Source organism: Salvelinus alpinus, chromosome 25 (genome assembly GCF_045679555.1).
Source record: "Salvelinus alpinus chromosome 25, SLU_Salpinus.1, whole genome shotgun sequence".
NCBI lineage: Eukaryota > Metazoa > Chordata > Actinopteri > Salmoniformes > Salmonidae > Salvelinus > Salvelinus alpinus.
In genome coordinates this window covers 2,600,870-2,626,931 of record NC_092110.1, presented here as the reverse complement: position 1 = coordinate 2,626,931, position 26,062 = coordinate 2,600,870, and the positions used below count along the sequence as shown (strand labels likewise).

Here is a 26,062-nt window from a genome sequence, read left to right as displayed (position 1 = left end):
TAGACTCAGCAAGATGACATTGCCACGAGCAATACCACAGATATTGACATGAGCATAATGCAAGACTTTGCTTTCAGACAGTCACATGGGCATTGACGCATGAACACACACACAAACACATTTTGTGATTTTTTTCCTTATTCTAAAATCCTGCACACGTTGAGTCATTATTCTTGTGCTCTTAAGGATTTTCCCTGTAAGGCGTGTCTCTTTCTCTGTCTGGAAACATTACATTTTAATTATGGCTGTCAGATCACTAACTGCTTTTCTAATTGGTGGAGAAAAAAATGACCTAGAGACTTAAGCTCACTTTGTTCTGTGTGACGTTGACTTGTGTGTGTGTGTGTGTGCGTGCTTGCGTGCAAGCCACCTCGCAAGGCAACAAGGAACAATGACATTCTTTCAGTCAACCCAGGAGACACTAGGACCCAGAGAGTTACTGGCTCCTGTGTCGGACTGCCTCCTCTGTTCCAGCACAGAGAGAGAGAGAGACAGAGAGAGAGAGGAAGAGAGCAGGACCCAGAAAGACAGACATACAGAGAGAGAGAGAGAGAGAGAAGCTAGAGGAAGAGAAGTGAGTGTGGTCATCTCAATGGTCTCTGCTGTAACACTGAATCTGAACGGAATGGAGGGATTAAACGGAGGGATTTAAACCTTTTGGAGGAAGAAGAAGAACGAGTGACAAAAGAAGGAGTATTTCAGGATCGGGAGAGCAGCAGGATTGAAAGGTTACTATACGCCTTATCTAATCTGACTTGTTCTTGTCAGGAGTCGTGTGTGTGTGAACAGGTCACGCTCCTGTCCCTGTGAGGGGGTATGTGTGGTAGCTAACAGTTCACACACACACTGTGCGACACTGTGTGAAGTGTGTCTGTGGGTCTTTTCCTCTTCTGAATCTTCCATTCTCCCTCCTCTTTTTATCGCTGTCACCCACCTCTATTCTCTCTCTCCTTCACCCGTTCGCAATCTCTCATTCTCCTTTCTCTCTCACTCTTTCTTGCCCTCTCTCTCCCCCTTTCTCCCTCTCTCTCTGTTGCTTTCCCTCACTCATGTTCATTGTAGCAGGGGAGTGTTTGTTAAAAGAGTGTTCAAGGTCAGTGTTTGACTCACACTGTAGAACAATTTTCCTCGTAGTAAACTACTGGCTCAACTAAACCATACAGCCTGCCAGTGACAGACCAGACTAGAGACAAACTTACACTGAGAGAGGAGAGATGGGGAGAGAGAGAGAGAGTGAGTGAGAGTTGGGTGAAAGGAAAATACGCAGCGAGTTTGACTCTATCAATCTTTCAACTGAGACCAGGGAAAGAGTGATAAAAGAGAACGAGAGAAATGGAGCGAGTGACAACAAGGAAGGAGAGAGAGACGAGAGGAGATAAAACGCGGCAGCCAGAGCCATGTGAATCCAGCATAGCAGCCAACAAGCCATTGATAGCCTCTCTGTCTTTATGAATGCAGCTCACAGCGGTTAACACACATCTATACGGAGTATACCAAACATTAGGAACACCTTCCTAATATTTAGTTGCACCCCCCATTTGCCCTTAGAACAGCCTCAATTCGTTGGGGCATAGACTATATAAGGTGTCAAAAGCATTCCACAGCGATGCTGGCCCATCTTGACTCCAATGCTTCCCACAGTTGTGTCAAGTTGGCATGATGTCCTTTGGGTTGTGGACCATTCGTGATATACACAGAACTGTTGAGCGTGAAAAACCCAGCAGCGTTGCAGTTCTTGACACAAACCGCTGCGCTTGGCACCTACCACCATACCCCGTTCAAAGGCACTTAAATATTTTGTCTTGCCCATTCACCCTTTGAATGGCACACATACACAATTCATGTCGGCAGGTAGCCTAGTGGTTAGAGCGTTGGGCCAGTAACCGAAAGTTTGCTGGATTGAATCCCCAAGCTGACAAGGTAAAAATCTGTCGTTCTTCCCCTGAACAAGGCAGTTAACCCACTGTTCCCCGGCAGGCTGCCATTGTAAATAAGAATTTGTTCTTAACTGACCTGCCTAGTTAAGTAAAGGTTACATTTAAAACAATGTCTCAAGGCTTAAAAATCATTATTTAACCTGTCTCCTATCCTTCATCTACACTGATTGGAGTGTATTTAACAAGTGATATCAAAAAGAGATCATAGCTTTCACTTGGATTCACCTGGTCAGTGTATGTCATGGAAAGAGCAGGTGTTCCTTATGTTTTGTACACTCAGTGTAAGCTCGGCTATCTATGAACACATTGAGACAAGGCTATCTTTCCGTCTGTTTATCTGGGCTTGTTATTACTGGTAAACACCACTTACCATGCTCAACTATACAATAGAGAGATCTACAGTGCCTTTGGAAAGTATTCAGACCCCTTGACTTTTTCCACATTTTGTTACGTTACAGCCTTATTCTAAAATTGATTATATAAAAAAAAATCCTCAGCAATCTCAACACACAATACCCAATAATGACAAAGCGAAAACAGGTTTTTGGAAATGTATTAAAAACAAAAAGCAGAAATACCCAATTTAAATTAGTATTCAGACCCTTTGCTATGAGACTTTCGGAATTGAGCTCAGGTGCATTCTGTTTCTGTTGATCATCCTTGAGATGTTTCCACAACTTGATTGGAGTCCATCTGTGGTAAATTCAATTGATTGAACATGATTGTCTATATAAGGTCCCACAGTTGACAGCGCATGTCAGAGCAAAAACCAAGCCATAAGGTCGAAGGAATTGTCCATAGAGCTCAGAGACAGGATTGTGTCGAGGCACAGATCTAGGGAAGGTTACCAAAACATTTCGGCAGAATTGAACGTCCCCAAGAACACAGTGGCCTCCATCATTCTTAAATGGAAGAAGTTTGGAACCACCAAGACTCTTCCTAGAGCTGGCAGCCCTACCAAACTGAGCAATTGGGGGAGAAGGGCCTTGGTCAGGGAGGTGACAAAGAATCCGACGGTCACTCTGACAGAGCTCCAGAGTTCTTCTGTGGAGATGGGAGAACCTTCCAGAAGGACAACCAACTCTGCAGCACTCCACCAATTAGACCTTTATGGTAGAGTGGCCAGACAGAAGCCACAACAAACTACTGACTAAAGGGTCTGAATAGTTATATAAATGTGATATTTCTGTTTTTTTATATACATTGTATATACATACAAAAAAACAGTTTTTGCTTTGCCATTATGGGGTATTGTGTTTAGATTGATGAGGGGGAAAAAACAATTTAATAAATTTTTAGAGTAAGGCTGTAACGTAACAAAATGGAAAAAGTCAAGGGGTCTGAATACTTTCCGAATGCGCTGTAGATGCTGTCGGTCAATGCAATTTAGATGTCCATGTGACTGGGTTTCCCAACCCAGCCAGTTCATACAGTATTTGATCTATTCTGATATTTAATGTGGTATAAGTGGAGGCATTCTTGATCTTAGCAGATTCTCTCCCTAGCAACTACAGAGACAGGAATAGCTTTGCTCTGTTCACTGCTTCTGTGCGTATGTATGTATGTATGTATGTACGTACGTACGTACGTACGTACGTACGTATGTATGTATGTACGTACGTATGTATGTATGTATGTATGTATGTATGTATGTATGTGCAGTTGAAGTCGGAAGTTTACATACACTTAGGTTGGAGTCTAAAACTATAGTTTTGGCAAGTCGGTTAGGACATCTACTTTGTGCATGACACAAGTCATTTTTCCAACAATTGTTTACAGACAGATTATTTCACTTATCATTCACTGTATCACAGTGACAGTGGGTCAGAAGTTTACATACACTAAGTTGACTGTGCCTTTTAACAGCTTGGAAAATTCCAGAAAATGATGTCATGGCTTTAGAAGCTTCTGATAGGCTAATTGACATGTGAGTCAATTGGAGGTGTACCTGTGGATATAACTCAAGGCCTACCTCAAAACTCAGTCAAACTCATATCCACAGTAAAACGAGTCCTATATCGACATAACCTGAAAGGCTGCTCAGCAAGGAAGAAGCCACTGCTCCAAAACCGCCATAAAAAAAGCCAGACTACGGTTTGCAACTGCACATGGGGACAAAGATCGTACTTTTTGGAGAAATGTCCTCTGGTCTGATGAAACAAAAATAGAACTGTTTGGCCATAATGACCATCGTTATGTTTGGAGGAAAAAGGGGGATGCTTGCAAGCCGAAGAACACCATCCCCACCGTGAAGCCCGGGGGTGGCAGCATCATGTTGTGGGGGTGCTTTGCTGCAGGAGGGACTGGTGCACTTCACAAAATAGATGGCATCATGAGGAAGCAAAATTATGTGGATATATTGAAGCAACATCTCAAGACATCAGTCAGGAAGTTAAAACTTGGTCGCAAATGGGTCTTCCAAAATGGACAGTGACCCCAAGCATAGTTCCAAAGTTGTGGCAAAAGGGCTTAAGGACAACAAAGTATCATATTGAAGTTGGCCATCACAAAGCCCTGACCTCAATCCTATAGAAAATGTGTGTGCAGAACTGAAAAAAGCGTGTGCGAGCATGGAGGCCTACAAACCTGACTCAGTTACACCAGCTCTGTGAGGAGGAATGAGCCAAAATTCACCCAACTTATTGTGGGAAGCTTGTGGAAGGCTACCCGAAACATTTGACCCAAGTTAAACAATTTAAAGGCAATGCTACCAAATACTAATTGAGTGTATGTAATCTTCTGACCCACTGGGCATGTGATGAAAGAAATAAAAGCTGAAATAAATCATTCTCTCTACTGTTATTCTGACATTTCACATTCTTAAAATAAAGTGGTGATCCTAACTGACCTAAAACAGGGAATTTTTCGAGGATTAAATGTCAGGAATTGTGAAAAATTTTGTTTAAATGTATTTGGCTAAGGTGTATGTAAACATCCGACTTCAACTGTATGTGACCAGAGGCTCTGCTTGATTTACATTTATTTTTTTATCGCTTTAGTACCATTTTATGTGGTAAGCTTTCACAACTCTTAGTACAAAGCTCAGAACTGGTCACACATGTAACGCAGCCAGTCTTTCTTTCAGAAGCTGTCATTGTGCGTTCATTTGGATCGTAAACATCTCTCACCACACAACCATTGACTCAAAATATAAGTTTATTGTGAAATGTATTGAGAACATCGGTTTAATCACCAAAACACAACAATTAGATCTTTTCAATTTAGTCGTTTAACAACCAGTTAATCCAATAGCAAACCATGCAAGATACGCGTTTCAAATCGCCCTTAGAAGTGCTGAAAGTAATATGCTACAGTACTGTAACTTACAGTACATTACACAGTTCACATGAGGCAATACACTTACATTACCCAACAAAATTGACGAGATCTATCATTTCTATAATGTCTATCAAATGTGTCATCAAAGGTGTGATTAATGAAGACATCCTCTACAATCATTCATGCAACAAACAACGTGTGTACTGTCTGTAATCAAAGGTAAGAAATGAAATGAAACAAATTAAATGAACGCATTAATTTGCGTCAAGCCTGTCTTGAGCATTTGGCCATGAATTCTCATCCATATCACAGTGAATGTCCTCATTGTTCATGCGCCGCGGGAAAAAACCCTTTAGGCATGGAGAATCCAAGCTTGACATTGATGTCGTCACATGCCTCATCCATGGCCAGAAGGAGGGTGGCACGTCACGGGATTGCGAACGTACACCTTCCACCGCCATGCTGGAAAAAAAGGAGTGTATAAGAGCAAGTATAGGGTCACGGATCAGGGAAGGCCCCAAAACCATGCCTGAACCACCTCTGCATGGTTGAACTTGACATTGTCCCACACAATGACATAAGTGACCCCTTCACCTTGACAGGCCTTGCTCAATTTCATTGAGAAACACAATGAGGTGTGCAGAGTTGTAGGATCCAAGTAATGGCTTACGTCCTACCACACCATCTTCAGAGATAGCTGCGCACATGGAAATATTTGCCCCACGTTGTCCAGGCACTTGGACGGTCGATGAGTTTCCACCCACAGAGCCGAGTTTTGGCCAGGTTGCAGCCCACTTCATCAACAAAGATATACCTGCGATGGTTCACAGCAGCATCAAGAGCCATCACCCTCAAAAAAATATATTTCGGTCATCGTTCACATCGTATGTGTCATCGTTCTCCTCAATGGTCTGCTTTATTTCAGACAGCCGTATGTCATTCCTGTCCCTCACCATTTCCACCACGGCCCGCTCCTGCTGGTCGGTCAGCACACGGTCACCACCATGGGGTCTTCTGTCAATTCTGAGGATAGAACAGAGTATACTTCCAATAGATCATACTGTGAGAATACTGTAACATTTTGTGAATTGACATGCATTACAATATGTCATTTACTGTAAATGTAATGGTTAAGCACAATGCATACCCTGCAGACTTACCGGCCTAGACTTCATTAGACACAACAGTTCCCTGCCGTCTGCCTCCCCCTCTCTCTCTCTCTGATGCCCACCTCTCTGACGGGCCCCTTGTCCACGAGCTCTTTGATTTCTTCCTCTCCCTTGCTGTCTATCCTGCTCCATGTTAAAAGACGTTGCAAGTGTTCACACACCCCCTTTTATATGGTCACCAATTGTGGTTACCACTATCTGAAATCAATTAGCAATAACCAGTAGTCATTATGTATGGTTATCATTTATCATACATGTCATTTAGATATGTATACTTTACCAACACATTTTATGTCTGTAGTTCTCGAAATCCATATATAGTAGACGAACCAGTTTAAATTCTATAGGTTTGCCAAACTGTTAAGTGATGAATCATTAAGCGCAGTTGGATTAAGTGATGGCCAAACGTATTTAAACAAATGAGAAGAGAATCATATGAAAAGTATTGTGAGCAATGCATTGTGTAAGGCAATTACGTTCTGTCAAAGGTATTTCTAGACAAAGTTACTGTGTGATTTTGTGTTGTACTTAGTCAATTAAAAATGTGCTAAAAGTTTTGAAAAAACAGCCTTTTTGATGATCTGTTTTGAGTTTTGTACTAAGAGTTGTGAAATGTTACCACATACTTGTGAAAATAGTACCAAAGCGATAAAAAAACAGTAATATTTGCATTATGAACTAAGTGTTGGTGTGCTGAAGGACACACGCACACATTGGTCCCCCTCCATAAGAACGTTCCCTTTGTAGCGAGACAAAGCTTCCTCACTCAGGAATTCTGCTGTTCGTCCGTATGGATCAAGTCGGAGCAGCAGGAATTCTCTGGTAGTGTTGGGTGTGCTGACTGAGCGGAACTGTGTGTGTGTGTGTGTGTGTGTGTGTGTGTGTGTGTGTGTGTGTGTGTGTGTGTGTGTGTGTGTGTGTGTGTGTGTGTGTGTGTGTGTGTGTGTGTGTGTGTGTGTGTGTGTGTGTGTGTGTGTGTGTGCGTGTGCACTGTACACTTGTGTGTGTGCTTGCCAGTCTGCTGTTCTTGCTTTTAAAGGGATCTCAGAAGCTGAGCACTGTATTCCATCACAGTTCCCATCAAATTTAGAGAACCCAAATGCTGCCCAGGAAAATGTGAGCACTGAGTCTCAGGTTCGGAAAACTAGTATTCGACAATCATTATCCAGGGATGTGTCTGGGACAGTTTGGAATTGTTAGCCATCCAGGAAAACAAAATGTACAGGTACAAAATGTGAGGGATTCAAAGGGTTGTGCTGTGTGTTACAGCAACAAATGGAATTCAAACCACAACTATAAACGTAACTGTCACGCCCTGACCATAGTTTGCTTTGTATGTTTCTATGTTTTGTTTGGTCAGGGTGTGATCTGAGTGGGCATTCTATGTTGTATGTCTAGTTTGTCTATGGTTAGTTGCCTGTGTCTGCACTTGTTTATATATAGCGTCACGTTCGTTTTTGTATAGTTTGTTTAGTGTTTCTTCGTTAATAAATAGAAGAATGTATTCACATCATGCTGCGCCTTGGTCTCCTCCATTCAACGAATGTGACTGTAACTCATACTCTAACTGTAGCCAAACCCTAATGCTACAGTAGAACAAGACCCAAAAGCTCATGCACTTGATGGTCATAGTTCTGATGCTATCGCCACTCCTGTCCTTTCTAGCGTGGCCATTAAGTGGCTACCTGACTGTGTACCAAAGCACAGTGCTAACTAGATAGTATATGACTGTCTCTCTCTCTCTCTCTCGCTCCCTCTCTCTCCAGGGAGTCTGGGACTGTATCCCAAAAGGCACCCTATTCCCTATATAGTGCACTACTTTTGTCCAGAGCCCAATGGGCCCAAAAGAAGTGCACCAGGGTGTATTTTGGGGACTCAGGAGTAGCCAGCATGCTCCATAGAGTGGTACTCCTCTATGTGACCCGGTGAGGTGTTCTTACAAATGGAAAGTGAACAGGCTTTATATCTCTGCTCTCGCAATACTTTACTAAAAGACCGTTTCTCATCTTCTCAACATCCTCTTTTACTTCCCTCCCTCTGTTTATCTAGTTCCCCTCAATTTCACTCTTTTTTTCCTATTTTCTTTCATCATGTCTATCTCTAACCTCTCTTCTCTTTCTCCTGCCCCTCTCTCTATTTCTTTCTCCTGCTCCTCTCTCTCTCTCTCTCTCTCTCTCTCTCTGTGCCCATGGCCCCTTGTGGTGATTGAGCTCCGCCTATATAGGACACACTAACCCCACACCTGAAATCACTGGCTCCTGATTGGATGCTGCCTCCCAAGCAAACAGGAAGTTCAGGGTTTCTACTAAATACCCAGAGGCTCGGTTACCATAGAGGCAAAGATAAGTGGGAGAGTGAACAGTGCTCTCTTTATTTCTGCTTTATGAAGGTCACCTCCGGTTCTCTCTTCTCTCCCATCTCGCCTTTATGTTTCTCTTTTGTGTTTCACTGAAGCACCTCTGTCCGTCACATATTCTCTAGTCTAGTGCGTGCCTCTGTGTATGAACGTCCTTGGCTATTCTCCCAGAGACTAACGTTGACGCTGGAAAAAACGATGACTCTGGGAAAAGCTCACGCCCAAACCAATATTTCATTTCAGAATGGATAAAAATGTGGTTAAAGTTAAGGTTAGGGTTAGGTCATGGTTAAGGGGTTTGGTTAAGGTTAGGGTTAAGGTAAGGGTTAGGGTTAGGTCATGGTTAATGTGTTTGGTTGGGGTTAGGGTTAAGGTAAGGGTTAGGTCATGGTTAAGGGGTTTGGTTGTGGTTAGGGTTAAGGTTAGGGTTAGGTCATGGTTAAGGGGTTTGGTTAAGGTTAGGGTTAAGGTAAGGGTTAGGGTTAGGTCATGGTTAATGTGTTTGGTGGGGTTAGGGTTAAGGTAAGGGTTAGGTCATGGTTAAGGGGTTTGGCTGGGGTTAGGGTTAAGGTAAGGGTAAGGGTTAGGTCATGGTTAATGTGTTTGGTTGGGGTTAGGGTTAAGGTAAGGGTTAGGTCATGGTTAAGGGGTTTGGTTGTGGTTAGTGTTAAGGTAAGGGTTAGGTCATGGTTAAGGGGTTTGGTTGGGGTTAGGGTTAAGGTAAGGGTCAGTTTTAGGTTTTGGCTAGTCGGTTTAAGCGTCAGCTGTGTCCTTATAGTCTCTCCCGTTGACCATGTCCTACTCAGCTCCTCTCCTCCAAAGTCACTGTGTGTGTGTGTGTGTGTGTGTGTGTGTGTGTGTGTGTGTGTGTGTGTGTGTGTGTGTGTGTGTGTGTGTGTGTGTGTGTGTGTGTGTGTGTGTGTGTGTGTGTGTGTGTGTGTGTGTGTGTGTGTGTTTACTTGCGTGTGAATGAATGACATGAATGAATGAATGACATTTATTTTTGAGTCAAATGGCCAGTTGGCTACCCATCCCTTATGGGATTAATTGACACATAAACAAACATTACAATAGTTCACAGTGATAATTCAGTGATAATTCTTCCGGTGTTCTGTGCAGTGCACGCCGCATAAAGAATGAAAAATAAATAAATTCATAATAGTAAATAAGGTTATTCAAACAGTAATAATAACCTTAGAGCAGTAAAAAATAATACAAATAAATAAATACAGAAAAATGTGTGTGTGTGTGTGTTCAGTCTATTTCTATGCTGTGATGTCAGGATGGTGTGTGTGTGTGTGTTTTGTGTGTCTGAAACAGTGATACGGCTGGCGGGTCGTTAATTGATTTCATGAGTATTGTGTCCCACAGGCTCTCAAACAGCCTCTCCATTCAATAACGTTTCAAGGTCTCTTTCTCCCTCTCGCCCGCTCTCTTGCTTCCTCTCTCTTTTTCTCAGTCGTTCTCTCTCTGTAACTACTGGAGTTGGGCAGCATTATCATTGTTACTGCAGTGCTTCCTGTTGACGTTGTGTTAACGGGGAAAGGCTTCTCGGCAGGAAACCTGTCAGGCACTGTTATATGTGCGTGTGTGTGTGTGTGTGGCACATCTCTTAGTTAGTCAAAGATAGGTTGGAATGGAGACATGCCGTATCTCTCTTTTCCACTAACTCTCTCTCTCCTTCTTCCTCTCTATCTTTCCTTTCCCTCCTTTCTCTTAACTTCAAGAAATCCCTTCAGTGTTGATGTGGCAATTTTCCCTCTCAGTTGACACACTGTTGTTGCTATGCAGTTTTGTGAGAACAGTTCAGATCTGTCCTCTCTAGAAGTTCTAGTGTCTCTCCCCCTGCATGTCATGCCATACTCTCAGACATACTTCTACATTCCCTTCATACTAATACCACGCTAGCTCGCTAGCTGAAAAGGGGCCATTATGGCTCTGATATGGTTGTCAGTTGCATCCTGCTCCACTGGGAGAGAATGGGAGGAAATGCAACTGCATGCTCAGAGCCACAACACGAGGACCACAGCCTACTGACACAGCATTTGTTTTTTAACCATCAGGCTGTGGTGGGATTTGTTGACTAATTTGACTAGTCCATTCGTTGTTTTTTGTCAAAAACACAGATTTAATCCATTTGAATAAGAATCCTCTATTGTCTGATGATCTTAACCTTGTAAAAACAGCCAGTAGCTTGTGAACATACCTTATCGCCACGCCCCCTTATGAATAGGAAATAAGGAAAGGAATCTGAGGGAAAGGGTGTGTGTGTGCGTGTGTGTGTGTGGGCGTGCGTGCCTGAGTGAGTGTGTGTATGCAGGCACACGCTGGGAGGTTAAACCCATCAATGAAAACTCTTCAGACCATTCACTGCTCTCCTCCTCCGTCCCTCCCTGAGTGTGTGTTCATTCACAGTTACTCCCCGGAGAGACACCACCCTGATTGTCTACGGAAACTGGTAGGCAGACCCTATTATTGACACACTTAAATGGAGATGCACACACACACACACACACACACACACACACACACACACACACACACACACACACACACACACACACACACACACACACACACACACACACACACACACACACACACACACACACACACACACACACACACACACTCCTTACCTCCATCTCATCTGAAGGACTCTGGAGGATCAAGTCAATTCCATCCCCAGTGCAGAGAGCATTGCAGAGCAGGCAGCCTATCATCAGTGTCATATTTCACCGGTAGTGCTTTCATTTGGGCTCTGTCACCTAGGAGACAGCTCCACCGAGGAGTGGATAAACAACTCTATTTTACCGCTTGCTCCTCTATCTCACCCGACGCTGAGGGAAGCCGTGAGGGAGGGACTGAGTTAGGGTATATATGATCTCTTCCTGACAGGAAGAATGGCCACATACATGCACGCAGGCACGTTACACACGTTACACTGGTTACACACGTTACACACGTTACACACACACACACACCTAACACTGCATCCATCACCATACCCACTCATGCCACTACATCCTCCCTCCCATTTCTAACCGTTCCCATCTCTCATTCCCTCCTGTTCCTAACCATTCCCATCTCCTCCATACATTCCCGGTGAGACACTCCAGTCTTAACATATCCCAGCCATTGTTTCATATCCGGGATGGGAGGTGCATTGATTCAGCGCTCCAGGAGGTGGTTTGGAAGACTAGTGTTTCATCCTGCCGTGCACTAGCTTCCCATCAGGCAGCGTTATTTATTCAGAAAGGAGAATATCTTGCTGTTGGCGTTGTCAAAGCAGCTCGGGCCTTCTTTCCTTTTCATGTGCAAATCACCCTGCAACGATACGGTACAGACGCATTCACAGCATTCATGACATACAGAATAGAACACGCACCCAGACACTACAAAGCTCTGTGTCTCTGTGTCTTCAACATTCCTTTACAACATGTGGTTACACTGCCCTCCTCTCCCTCAACTGCTTTCTGTTTGAGACAGTCAACCTGATACTACACGCCCACCTTTTTGTCTCCTTTCCCCTCCTCTCATCCCCTACCCTCTCCCCTCCACTTTCCTGACCTCTCCTTTCCTCTCCTCTCCTCCACTTTCCTGACCTCTCCGTTCCTTTCCTCTCCTCTCCTCCCCTCCACTTTCCTGACCTCTCCTCTCCTCTCCTCTCGTCCCCTCCCCTCTCCCCTCCACTTTCCTGACCTCTCCTTTCCTCTCCTTTCCTCCACTTTCCTGACCTCTCCTCTCCTTTCCTCTCCTCCCGTAATACCTTTTTCATGTCACAGTGGAGTGTTCACTGCTCCTCTTGACCTGCTCTCAGCTCAATGAGCTCCATCTGGAGAGGAGGGCTGGAGGTTAGGAGGCATTCTTCAAACAGACATAAGCCCAGTCTCGAGCACCCTTGATGGGCTAATCAGATGTCGGAGAGGGCCCTAGGAGTGGTTCTAGACATAAAAGAACCTGCCAGTATAGTGTAGTGACCTTGGCCCTGTTCAAATAGCTTCCTTTCTTCCTTCCTTCCTTGCCTCTTTCCCTCCTCAGTGATTTTTTTTCAAGAAAAAGAGAAAGGGTACAATTCAGAACTATTAGGACAGGGCCCAAAGCTATTTTGATTGGAAGGAGATACAGTAGGCTGGCCTTGTTCAGAGTATTGTGTCATTGAAGGACTAGACTGAATCTTAGTTACTTGGTCGCTTTCAGAGTGCTGTCTCATTGAGGGCTATTCTTCACTGTGGCTGAGTGGCCATTGTGCATAGCTACTGCCTTTCTTCCTTCCGTAGGTAATCGAGAGGCTATCCTGTCACGATGATTATACTATTCAGATGATCTGAGTGAGTCTGCAGAGACTGAGATGATGGGTGGGAGGGACTGAAGAGGAACTAAAGGGTCTAGAGTGGTGATATGGCTTCCTTGTCAATCCCCTCTACTTATAATAACACGGGATATGTACGCGGCGCTTTTCAAGCCCCCGAAGTCACTGTTCAATTGCAGAAACGGCAAGACAAGAAATCCAAAATCAAAACAGCAAATCACCAGAATAAACAGGAGGAGTAGGGAGTAGGGTTCAAGGAAGGGAAAGGGTATGATATGTCAGTGGATGAGTGAGTGAGCAGGTGTTGTGCGCGCGCGCGTGTGTGTGTGTGTGTGTGTGTGTGTGTGTGTGAAGATCTTTAGGTGGGACTGAAAGAAGGTGATGGACTGACGGATGACTGAAGGGAGGGAGTCCCAGAGCCTTGGCGCAACCCTGGAGAAGCTCTGGAGCTTGGACCTGGGGATGACAAGGTGGCCTGCTGTGGTAGAACACAGTGAGTGTGTGGGTTGGTAGGGGACAAGACGGTCTGAGAGGTAGGGGTGGACAAGGTGGTGAAGAGATTTTTAATGCTAGGAGGAGGATTTTGTGGTCAAGTTTGTGCACGCGTGTGTGTGTGCGTCTGCTCGGATTTCTCTCCTCATCTCTTTTATTACCACTTTCTCTCTCTCTCTACACCCCTGTCTATCCCTCTATGCCTCTCCTGTCTACCACTGGGCCTGTACTGTTCACTGCTCCGTATTGCTCTGACTAGGCTGTCCTGTAGCTGGCGTGCTGAGGCTAATGTGATTTGAAATGTAATCATGTTTGCGAGGGAGCTGATTAGTGACTGAATGTTTTCGCAGGCTACCGGTGACCCACACTGTCTGTCTGTCGTTGGCTGATGGATAAATTGTCATCTGACACAAAGATTAACCACTGATAGGTGCTCTGTGATTTACTGTGGCTGTAACTGGATGCAGAGAGATAGAGAGAGGGAGAGCGAGAGAGAGCTCTTCACTCATTACACACCGCTTCATATAGGGTTAATTCATAGAAATAGAATGGGATTGCACCTTCAGTGACACACTGTCCAAATCAAATCAAAATTTGTCCCATGCGTCGAATACAATAAATGTTATAAAACACACAAAGCGTTGAAAAAGGAAGGAACGTCAGCAAATTAAGATTTGAAGGAAGGAATCTGTCATCCTAAATGTTTTGTCATACGCTTTATTCCAGAACACCTTTCCAAGATGTCCGCTATAGAATCTATGGTTTCCATTCTACACTGACGAATGAAAAAGCTCTATCTAGTATCTCTATGTGTGATGGGAGGCCTGTAAAGAATCTTGGCAGATCACCAGGCCAAGGTTACAGCTGAGGGGTAATGTAGAGTGAAGTCCCCTGAACATGGCTTAGTGCTGGCCCAGCAGTAATGTTGAACACACACACACACACACTTGTATGCACACACACATACACACACTAACTAACGATCAGGTGGAGGGATCTGCAGTTTTTCGGAACGTGTGTATGACATTAACCTCTGTGGTGATTGGCTGTGTCAGCGAGAGGAGAGAAAGAGAGAGAGGGGAGAGAGTTTTATTAGTCTATGTACGGGATACGCATGGTATACATCGTCTAAGGAAGTGCTTACTTAGATGCTTGCTTATTTTAGAGCGAGACAGTGCCTTGATAACTCAATACTGCTCCGATGCTGAAATTATCTTGCCTGCTGACTCTAAAAAAACTTTTTTCTCCCCATCTTCTCTCTCCATCCCTCCCACCGTCCCACTCTCTCCTCAAGCTCTCCCTAACTCCCTGGACACCGACACAGAAATACAAACAAGATGCCTGTTCTGCAAGTTTATTTTTGTCCATTCTAAATTATTGTTGATGTTGCGCTGAGTAATTCCAAGAGAGGGCTTCTCCTGGGGCCTGTGTCATTGCTTTTTGATTAGGTATTGAATGAATGCGCTTTCTACTTTTCTACACAGAAGGAATATTATGTGAAATGTGTTTGATGTGTGTGTGGGTGGATATGTGTGTGTGTGTTTGCACTGTGTGTGTAGATACTGTAATTGCAGGTAGTTAGAGACCTGAGACAGCCAACAGCTGTCAGTCCTCACGGCTCTTCCTGTCTCGTCTCCAATCCTTGTTTATCAGGCACTAGGCGACAGCAGATGTGTGTGTTTGTGTGTGTCTGGGCAGAGGTGTCGGCGTCGAGTACACACACCTGTCCTCTTCTCCTCTCATCCCTCCTCTCCTACGCTGATTCACCAATCAGAGGATACGATGCACTGTAATTAAAGCCACAATGTCTAATCAATGCTGGGCTAACTCCTGTACTGTCACATCATTACACCATACGCATCATCACCTGGTGCCCTCCTCAAAATCAGCATCATCAACATGTGCCTCTGCCAACCCTCACACTCCAATCAAGATGTGCCACTAATCCCTATTCAGATATTGTTCCCCTGTCCTCGAGTGAACAGCGGGTGGTGAGAGCTGCGTGTGTACACACACTTGCACACACAACCTCTCTCTCTCTCTCTGTCTCTCTGTCTCTCTCTCTCTCTCTCTCTCTGTCTCTCTCTCTGTCTCTCTCTCTGTCTCTCTCTCTGTCCCTGTCTCTACAGTGGGTCCCAGTGGACCCTTTACTTCAAACACACCCAGAGCGTCAAAGACAAAGCAGCTCACTCAGTATCACTGACTGGCTGTGCTCAAATGAAACACGCAACCATGAATAGACAGACTGAATGGAAGGATCTTTCTCATCCTCTGGAAGTTATAGGGCTGCTGGGTATTTAAGTAGCCTAGTGGTTAAGAACGTTGGGCCAGTATCCCCGAGCTGACTAAGTGAAAAATCTGCCGATGTGCCCTTGAGCAAGGCACTTAACCCTAATTCCTCCTGTAAGTCGATCTAGATAAGAGCGTCTGCTAATTGATTTAGAGTGTTTCTCAATTGCTAAAACACAATTTCTGACCCTTGCTCCATTTCCTGAAAACATTAAGCACAAAACCTCACCTTCAAGCACTATTTACATAAGCTCTGACTCCTCTGGCAAAATGAAACATTCGGCTCAAAACAGTTTTACCTGTGTTCAAAATCAAACACTGCTCTCAAATCATGAACAAAGTGATCAAAATGATATACACTCTCAAGCAGTCAGTAAACAATACACCGAAAAATAGAAAACACATTGTTCAAAACATACAATTCTCAGGGAGAAGTACATTTTTCATCTAAAAAAATATTCATATTTTTCCATCATTGTCTTTTGATGAACGAAAACATGTTCTATCATAGTAGCTCAAAATTGATCAGAAATTACTACTCTGCTTTGCTCTTTGCAATTTTGTTTTTTGTTCTTCCTCCTCCTTGTACCCCTATTTTTACAGTACTGTACCCTGCATCTCACAAACTTGTCCTTTATCTCTGTGACACTGTAATTCTTGTTCTTTGTTGATATGAACCTGCAACCAGTCAAAATCTATTGAGCAGTCAGTACTGTTAATAAATGGAAAGCACAATGTTCAGGGCCATACAATTTGTCCATTGTACAGTATACAGCCTACAATGCACTGTACTACAGTATACAATACTAAAAGGGACAAAAATCAAAGGAGTAAACATGTGATCACTGTGCTTCTTCTTGTCTTTGGGCTGGGTCAGGCCAGAGCACTTCGTCGACATCACAAGCAATATTGTCCCTCCTGAGGCAACGGGGGAAGAAGCCTCTTGTGTGCCGTATCCAGCCCTGACATGATTCCTCACCTATATCCCCACAGGCTAAATCCATGGCTTGCAGCAGATTTACTCTGGTGTAGGGTTGTTTATCATACACTTTCCATCTCCAAGAGGAGAAAAACTCCTCAATCGGATTCAGGAAAGGCGAGTATGGAGGGAGGTACAAGTTCATAAACTGCCCATGTTAAACCATTCCCTTACCTGAGCAGCTCGGTGGAAACTGACATTGTCCCACACTATCACATACTGTAGGTGGGAATGGGATTCTCATTTAGCTCTTGACCCTGCTGCTCTTGAACCTGCTGCTCAAATAAAATATCTCTTAGATTGGCAATAAATCTTAGAAGGTGCTGGGTGTTATATGGCCCGAGTGTAACATGGTGATGTAGAACACCATGGTTGCTGATAGCAGCACAGATTGTGACATTGCCACCTCGTTGACCAGGGACTTCAACAATGGCCCGCTGTCCAATCATGTTTCGGCCTCTCCTTCTCCTCTTTGTTAGATTGAAGCCTGCTTCATCGACAAAGATGAACTCATGGGGTCTGTCCAAGGATTCCAAGTCAAATATTGTCTGTGTAGAAATACAATATACTGTATGTAGGATTTTGTAAGTCGTACAGAGACAGTGCTATACTGTAGAGTACAATTAGGCTTCTGATTCACATACATTGTATGTACTGAAGAGTAATGTCATTCACATAGTATGTGTTAGTACTGTAGACAATCTGGATTACAGTAAATGTTTCTGAATGTACACTTACTTGCACATACTGAGCTCGCAGTTCTTTCACCCTTGGTGAGTTGTGCTCAAAAGCTACTCTGTATACTTGTTTCATTCGCATCCTGTTACGATGGAGGACACGGTCAATTGTGGAAATGCTCACACTGTCGATTCCCTAGAAGTGTGTGTTGTCTTGTATCACTCCTTCCTGGATTTCTCTGAGTCGTATTGCATTACCTTGAAGGACCATGCCAACTCTAACGGCCTCTTGCTCCCGAGTGAATATAGCTGTCCTTCCACCTGCATGTGGCAGCCTTGCAATTCTACAAAAAGTAGTTGTGCAGTTACAAAACATATTCATGCAGTACAATACATACAGTGATTCACTTTACAAATGTCTATTGAAACAGCTGCATATAGTGTAGTACAGTAAATTTGCAATTACAAAAATACAGTAGTATACTGTACCTGTTCTCTTCTCTGAATGTCCTTACTACGGTGGACACAGAAAATCGGCTCAAATTGGGTTGCACTCTAAGTCCTGCTTCCCTCATTGTCAGTCCATGGACAAGAACATGGTCTATAACTGTTGCTCGTATTCCATCAGATATTTCCACTCTTTGTCTTCCTCTTCCTCTTTCTTGCCCTCTTCCTCCTCGTCGCCCACATCGCATACGCACTCGTCCTCGTCCTCTCACATTGTTTCTTCTATCCATTCTCAGACTTTCTCCTTCCCACCTTCAACAACCTGTTTGCTCTCTGAACTGGCTTATATTGGTTGTGTCGCATCATTTGAAACAGGTTAAATCAATTTTGAGTGGTTGTGTTCAATCAATGACATGTGTTCTCTATTTGTATTTGATTGTTGCCACTTGTGTTTACCAGTATGGATGACATGTGCATTAGAGTGCAGAATGTGTTTTGAGAATGAGAATGTGTTTAGAGTTTTGCTGAAAAGTCTAAGTGAGATCTGCAAATTGTGTTTTACCATGTGAAATGGTTTAAGGTGTTGACAACAGACTGCATAATTAGCTAAATGAGTCCAGGCAACTGAGAACTTTGTTCAGCCAATGGGTTTTAGTGTTTTACCAATTGAGAACAACTGTAAATATAAGTCCTTTGCTGTAACTTTTGTTTTGAGGTTGTGAATTGCCTATATCAGTGTCTTGCAGGTTGGCTGAATAGACTACAGTAGGCTATGAATTGTGTTTTGTACAATGTCCTGTTTTGAATCTACTCTGGTAGGAAGCAGTGTCTTTGGGTTACAGTCAGTGTCTTGGGGTTATAAATTGACTGTATGAGTAGACTACCGTAGATTATCCTTTTGGATGGAGTGTTGTGTTAAAAGGACAGTGTCTCTAGTGTGTTCCTATTCATTAGTGTGTGTCCATGGATCCTCTCTAACCATGTTTACGTCCCCAGCCGACACTCTGCTACACAGCCTTATTCAATTTACCTTCCTCAGGGCACGCAGCTTGCCGTGTGTGTGTGTGTGTGTGTGTGTGTGTGTGTGTGTGTGTGTGTGTGTGTGTGTGTGTGTGTGTGTGTGTGTGTGTGTGTGTGGGGGGGGGGGGGGGGGGCACGTTATAGATACAACAAGGTGTTTTTCCATCATGTTGTCGTTGTAAGCACTGACTAAATGACTTGCTGTATTTCGAATGGTACTGTAATTCCATCCCGCAGAATACAGTAATGTACTGTTTTTGAAGCTCCAAAAACCTTTTGACCACTAGTGGGTGCCTGGTATTGTTATTTCTGCCTCATTAACATATTTTGAGGTATTTTGAGGCTATATTTGTTATGGGTGACTGCTGTACCAATTTAACTGGGCCTGGTTTCCCAAAATGCATCTTAAGGCTAAGCTCATCGTTAGAACTTTTGTAGGCGCATCGTTAAATCTCTGAACTGTTTCCCAAAACCATCATTACTAAAGTTGCACTTGTAGAACAGATAAGGGTGTCGTTAGATACTTTTTTGCCCTTCCGCTTCACTTTAAACACAGAAGATCTCTGCTTAACACAGAATCAAAATGTTTATCTCTCTCTCTGTGACCGACGATAACTTCAGAATTAAGTTGACTGAAAAAACAAAGTTGCCAATGTCTTTGCAATTGTTATAAACCGAGGATAAAAGTATGCTTCAAATGAAAACGGAGAAGACTGTAGATAAATAGTCCTAAGGTATAGGCTACAGGCCTATATATTTCAATCATATTAAAATAATTTCATGTTAGGCGAGTTCTATTTAGCAAATTGTAGGCTACTGTCTGTCATTTTTGCCTCAATATATTCCATGATGTGTAGCATGTGCACAATGATGTGGCAAATCTTGATTTCAAGCATTTTTATAGGGTAATTCTAGGTTAATGCTTATAAGCATTAGAATAAGCCTGCCTCAATATTTGCGGCCGTAGGTGATATCTCTCTAGGAGCTGATCCGTCATCAGTATTCTGGAATAATTCTAATGTTAAGGTAAGATTTGAATGGAGAAAGCTGATCTGAGAGCAGCGCTGCGTTTCTTTCCATCCTATCAGTACCGACACGTGCTTCAATAATGCACTCGGCGAACGTTCTTTCTGCTTGGTGTTTTAGGAAAAGCATGTTACATCTCCGGTTTGTCGTAGGAACAATGCATCGTTAAAACACTCGTAAGCCTAAGTTCCATCGCTATTGGGAAATTGGGCCCTGGTATGTGGTAGTAGTGCCCCATCAATTTAAAATGTATGGAGGACAGATTGGAGTGGCAGCAAGTCTTCAACCTTTATTGGTTGAGTATTTTTGCCATGTCCTTTTCGTCTGTTTTGCCTTGTTGTCGCTGCCAGTTTGGAAGTCTTTGCTAAGGCCTCGAGAAGTGCAAGTGATATAAAACAACAAATACTCATTGATATGCTGTAATGTGTAAACACATTACCTTCCAACCAACCCGCTTGCACCAATCCCATGTAATTACAGTTAAATACTGTGAAATAAAAACCGCATCTCCCCTCAATGAATTTAATGAATCATCCATTCATTCATTACAATTACAGTATTGACTTTTTTTACAGTAGAATCCAGTAAATTCTACATTATTATACTGTGTTTCATTAGACAGTACTTGCTTTGATACTGTATTTAGATTACAGTAGTTGTACCGCAATATACAGTAACTTAATTACCACTAACCCTTTTACAGTGTAGCTCTGTCTATGAATTTGAAAGTGGTTGCCTTTCTCAAGCCCCATCCCTCAGCGTTTTATCAAAACAGTGGTGGGGTGTGGCTTTGTTATTGTTTGAACTGCTGATTGCCCCTTTAACTAACTCCTCTCATGCATGGATGGTTCTCACTACTAGCGTAGCGAAAGCTGGGCACTGGCATTTACGCATGGATGACGAGTGTGTGAATATGTGAGTGATTGTGCTTTGGTGAGAGAGAGAGAGAGCGAGAGAGAGTGTGTGTGTGTGTCTGTCTGTGAAAGTGAGCAAGCGCGTGTACGTGTATGAATGTGTGTGTGTTTGTGTGCATATGTATGAGCAAGAAAGTGTGTGTGTGGGTGAGCATGTGTGTGTCTGCATCAGCATGTGTTTCTGTGTGTGTGTGTGTGTGTGTCTATCCATATGTGTATATCTGTACGCACATGTGTGCATGTTGTTTGTGTGCACACGTGCGTGTCTGTGTCTGTATGAGGTTGTAACAGTAAAGACTGGCAGCCTTTCCCATCTCATTGTGGTCAGTGACCTTCTGTTAAATGTTACAGCTGCTCCAAGTGTGTCCAAGTCCTACCCATGTTTCCATCCCATAACAACTACATCACTGTACCCGTACCGCTATCATTCATGTCCCTCACCTCCCCATTGTGAGACAACACGTTCTGTCACAAATTACACCCTATTACACCTACTGTAATATAAATAAGGTGAATATATATGGTAAATACGGAAATGCACACAGTACAATATTGTAAAATTGACTTTATTAAACTTTTTTTTTATGCTACCGTAATCAGAATGAATCGATGAATGGATGAATGAATTTCATTGAGGAGAGGGGTTTATATTTCACAGTATCTTACTGTAATTACAATGGATTGGTGCAAGTAGGTTGGCTGATAGGTAACGTGTTTACACATAACAGCATATTAATTCATATTTGGTGTTTTATATCACTTATATCGCTTCCAAACTGGCATCAACCAGGGCAAAACAGACCAAGAGGACATTGCAAAATGCTCAACCATTTAAAACTTTCTGCCAATCAAATCTGTCCCCTATACAATTTAAATTGATGGGGCACTATAAACACATAGGAGTTAAATTGTTACAGCATTTTCCTCTTAACGGGGGCAACAAATATAGCCTCTTACAAGGTAAGCCTCAAAATATGTTAATGAGCCAGAAACAACAATATAATAAGGATTTTTGGCACTCAGACTGTGGGATGGAATTACAGTACCATTCGAAATACAGCAATTATTTCCCTGCCCACAACATTGCACCATAATATACAATATATTGCCGTAAAATATTTTAATGTATTTCAATGTCGATAATACCCAAAATTACTTTATAAATTAAAGTTGGCCGTTACAGTGCTTGTAGTGCACTACTTTTGCCCAGGGCCTGATCAAAAGTAGTGTACAATAAAGTGAAAAGCGTGCCATTTGGGACACAGCCTACATGTTCAGGTCTGTGTTATTGGGGATATGTACCACTCTGCTGGGCTGTAGGGAGATGTAGGGATCTACATCTGGTCTGGAGAGATGGACATATGGTTGTATAACTAGAGGGGTGAGTGGGCTGGAAGTAAAGCGAAAGAACAAGTACATCTTCACCTTTGATCTTACGGAAGTTGGGAGGAAAGGGGGAGGGAGAGAGAGAGAGAAATAGATATGGAGAACGAGAGGAAGGGATTCAAAACAGCTAATATATTAGTAGCGTAAAGGAAATGTGAAGTCTCTACCATTCAAGACTACTAATACAACACACACACACACACCACACACACATACACAGACACTCACAGGCAAAGGAGAGAGGGAGAGAGAGAATGCGTAAAAAAGAGAGCGATGAGTGCATTTATCCAGACAACTGTGGTTGAATGATATAGTTAATGCATTGGCTGTGGCATACAGACAGCGATCTGATGATGTGTGTGTGTGTGTGTGTGTGTGTGTGTGTGTGTGTGTGTGTGTGTGTGTGTGTGTGTGTGTGTGTGTGTGTGTGTGTGTGTGTGTGTGTGTGTGTGCGATGAAGACGAATGCCTGCGGTCCCGTGGGGTTCATGGGTGATGGAATTAACACGGCTTGTCACTCGCTGCCCAGCCGCCTCCCGTTGCCCTGGCAACAGACACCTTGGTGTTCCAGAGTAACCATGGTGACACAGTTGCAGAGAGAGGAAGAGAGAGAGAGAGGGAGAGGGAACGAGAGGGAGAGGGAAAGAAAGAGAGAGGGACAGCTGGAGAGAGAGAAAGGAAGACAGAGAAAGAGAGGGGGGGGCAGCGGGAGAGAGATACAGAGACACCAAGAGAGAGAGAAAGGAAGACAGAGAAAGAGGGGGGGGGGGGCAGCGGGAGAGAGATACAGAGACACCAAGAGAGAGAGAAAGGAAGGCAGAGAAAGAGAGGGGGGGGGGCAGCGGGAGAGAGATACAGAGACACCAAGAGAGAGAGAAAGGAAGACAGAGAAAGAGAGAGGGACAGCTGGAGAGAGATACAGAGACACCAAGAGAGAGAGAAAGGAATAGGCTGCCTGTTGTCCTTGGAGGCACTAATACAGCCAGTGAGGACACACAGAGAGAGAGAGAGAGAGGGGAGAGGTAGAGTATAGATTAAGGGTAGTGGGGATTTAAATACTGAATCACAAGCGGCAACACAACACAGATCATTTAATGATCCCTGTTTGGGAGGGGTGAGTGTGCCCCTCTCCGCGTGCTAGCTGGTTGATGCTAACACTGTTGGTCAACTCCTGTAAACTTTTCAACAAAGTTACGCTGCAGGCGTGATTTTATTAGAGAGAGAGAGAGAGGGAGAGGAGGAAAAAGGAGAGACAGAGAGAGCGGGAGAGAGAGAAGGAGAGAGAGAGGGAGAGCGAGAGAAAAGAGAGAGAACTAAGGAAAGGCAAAGAGAGCAAGACATGGAAAAAGAGTGAAAGCGAAAGATACATTTTGTGTTGAAAGCAATATTGTTGATGAATGAGAAAGATGCATGAGCCTCCAGGCGAGATGTTTCTGAACAGTTAGAGACAGTAGTGGGAGGGTCCAACTGGGCAGTTTATTTAACAACCACTTAACTCCCTCACTGGAGCTGGGATCCATGTTATGAGGCATATGCTATCTATCTATATGTGAGTGTGTGCTTGCCTGTCCACATGCAAGCACAGGCAGATCTCTCAAGAGAAATTGGACGTCTATCCATGTCCCGAGGACGTCGGGACCGTACGTACATATCCCAACCAGAAGCCACGGATTACAGGCAACATCCGTACTAAGCTCAAGGCTAGAGCTGCCGCTTTCAAGGAGCGGGACACTAATCCAGTTGCTTATATGAAATCATTCTATGCCCTCAGACGAACCATCAGACAGGCAAAGCGGCCATGCAAGACCAAGAGCGAATCCTACACACCAGCTCTGATGCTCGTCGGATGTGGCAGGGCTTGCAAACTGTAACGGACTACAAAGAGAAAGCCAGCTGCGAGCAGTCCAATGATGTGAGCCTACCAGATAAGCTAAATAACCTTCTATGCTCGCTTCGAGGCTAGCAACACTGAACCATGCATGAGAACACCAGCTGTTCCGGACGACTGTGTGATCACGCTTTCCGTAGCCGATGTGAGTAAGACATTTAAACAGGTTAATATTCACAAGGCCGCAGGGCCAGACTGATGAGACAGCCTACAGGGAGGAGGTCAGAGACCTGGCAGTGTGGTGCCAGGACAACGACCTCTCCTTCAACGTCAACAAGACAAAGGAGTTGATCGTGGACTACAGGAAATGGAGGGCCGAGCACATCCAGATCGACGGGGCTGTAGTGGAGCAGGTCAAGAGCGTAAAATTCCTCGGTGTCCACATTACTAAGGAATTATCATGGTCCACACACACCAAGACAGTCATGGAGATGGAACGCTCCCTGACTTTTACAGATGCACCATTGAGAGCATCCTGTCAGGCTGTTTCACTGCCTGGTACGGCAACTGCACTGTCTACAACTGCAAGACTCTCCAGAGGGTCTGCACAATACATCACTGGGGGCACACTGCTTAACCTCCAGGACATCTACCGCACCCGGTGTCACAGGAAGGCCAAAAAAATCCTCAAGGACCTCAGCAGTGTATGCCAACTGCTTGGCATACGACTGCAAGTCGCTACAGAGTGTAGTGTGTACAGCCCAGTACATCACTGGGGCCAAGCTCCCTGCCATCCATAACCTCTACACCAGGTGGTGTCAGAGGAAGGCCCTACAAATGTTCAAAGACTCCAGCCACCCAAGTCATAGGGTTCTCTCTGCTACCGCACGGCAAGTGGTACCGTCCGGGACCAAAAGGTTCTCAACAGCTTCTACCCCCAACCTATAATACTGCTGAACAGTTATACAAATGGCTACCCGGACTATTTGCATTGACACCCCCCATTTGTTTTTACACTGTTGCTACAAGCTGTTTATTATCTATGCATAGTCACTTTACCCCTACCTACATGTACAAATTACCTTGACTATCCTGTACCCCTGCACATTGATTCTCGATGGTGCAGCTGTAGAACCTTTTGAGGATCTGGGAACCCATGCCAAATCTTTTCAGTCTCCTGAGGGGGAAAAGGCGTTGTCGTGCCCTCTTCACAACTGTCTTGGTGTGTTTGGACCATGATAGTTTGTTGGTGATGTGGACACCAAGTAACTTGAAACTCTCAACCCATTCCACTACAGCCCCGTCGATGTGAATGGGGGCGTGTTCGGCACTCCATTTCCTGTAGTCCACGATCATCTCCTTTGTCTTGCTCACGTTGAGGGAGAGGTTGTTGTCCTGGCACCACACGGCCAGGTCTCTGACCTCCTCCCTATAGGCTGTCTCATTGTTGTCGGTGATCTGGCCTACCACCGGTGTGTTGTCAGCAAACTTAATGATGGTGTTGGAGTCATGCTTGGCCACGCAGTCGTGGGTGAACAGGGAGTTCAGGAGGGGACTAGGCTAGCAGCCCAGAGGGGCCCTCGTGTTGAGGATCAGCATGGCAGATGTGTTGTTGCCTACCCTTACCACCTGGGGGGGGGGCGGCCCGTCAGGAAGTCCAGGATCCAGTTGTAGAGGGAGGTGTTTAGTCCCAGGGTCCTTAGCTTAGTGATGAGCTTTGTGGGCACAATGATGTTGAACGCTGAGCTGTAGTCAATGAATAGCATTCTCACATGGGTGTTCCTTTCGTCCAGGTGGGAGAGGGCAGTGTGGAGTGCGATTGAGATTGCGTCATCTGTGGATCTGTTGGGAAGGAATGCAAATTGGAGTGGGTCTAAGGTTTCCGGCATGATGGTGTTGATGTGAGCCATGACCAGCCTTTCAAAGCACTTCATGGCTACCGATGTGTGCTA

At 44.2% G+C, this 26,062-nt stretch overlaps 1 protein-coding gene across 1 annotated transcript in view; it reads left to right on the top strand.

Annotated features, from left to right (window-relative positions):
- The first annotated feature begins 467 nt into the window (after nucleotides 1–467).
- Nucleotides 468–26,062, top strand: part of foxn3 (forkhead box N3) — a 104,064-nt gene continuing 78,469 nt past the window's right edge. Inside the window, exon 1 of the mRNA XM_071365161.1 lies at nucleotides 468–728. The gene's annotated coding sequence lies outside the window, so the exon portion shown is untranslated. The remainder of the gene's footprint in view (nucleotides 729–26,062) is intronic.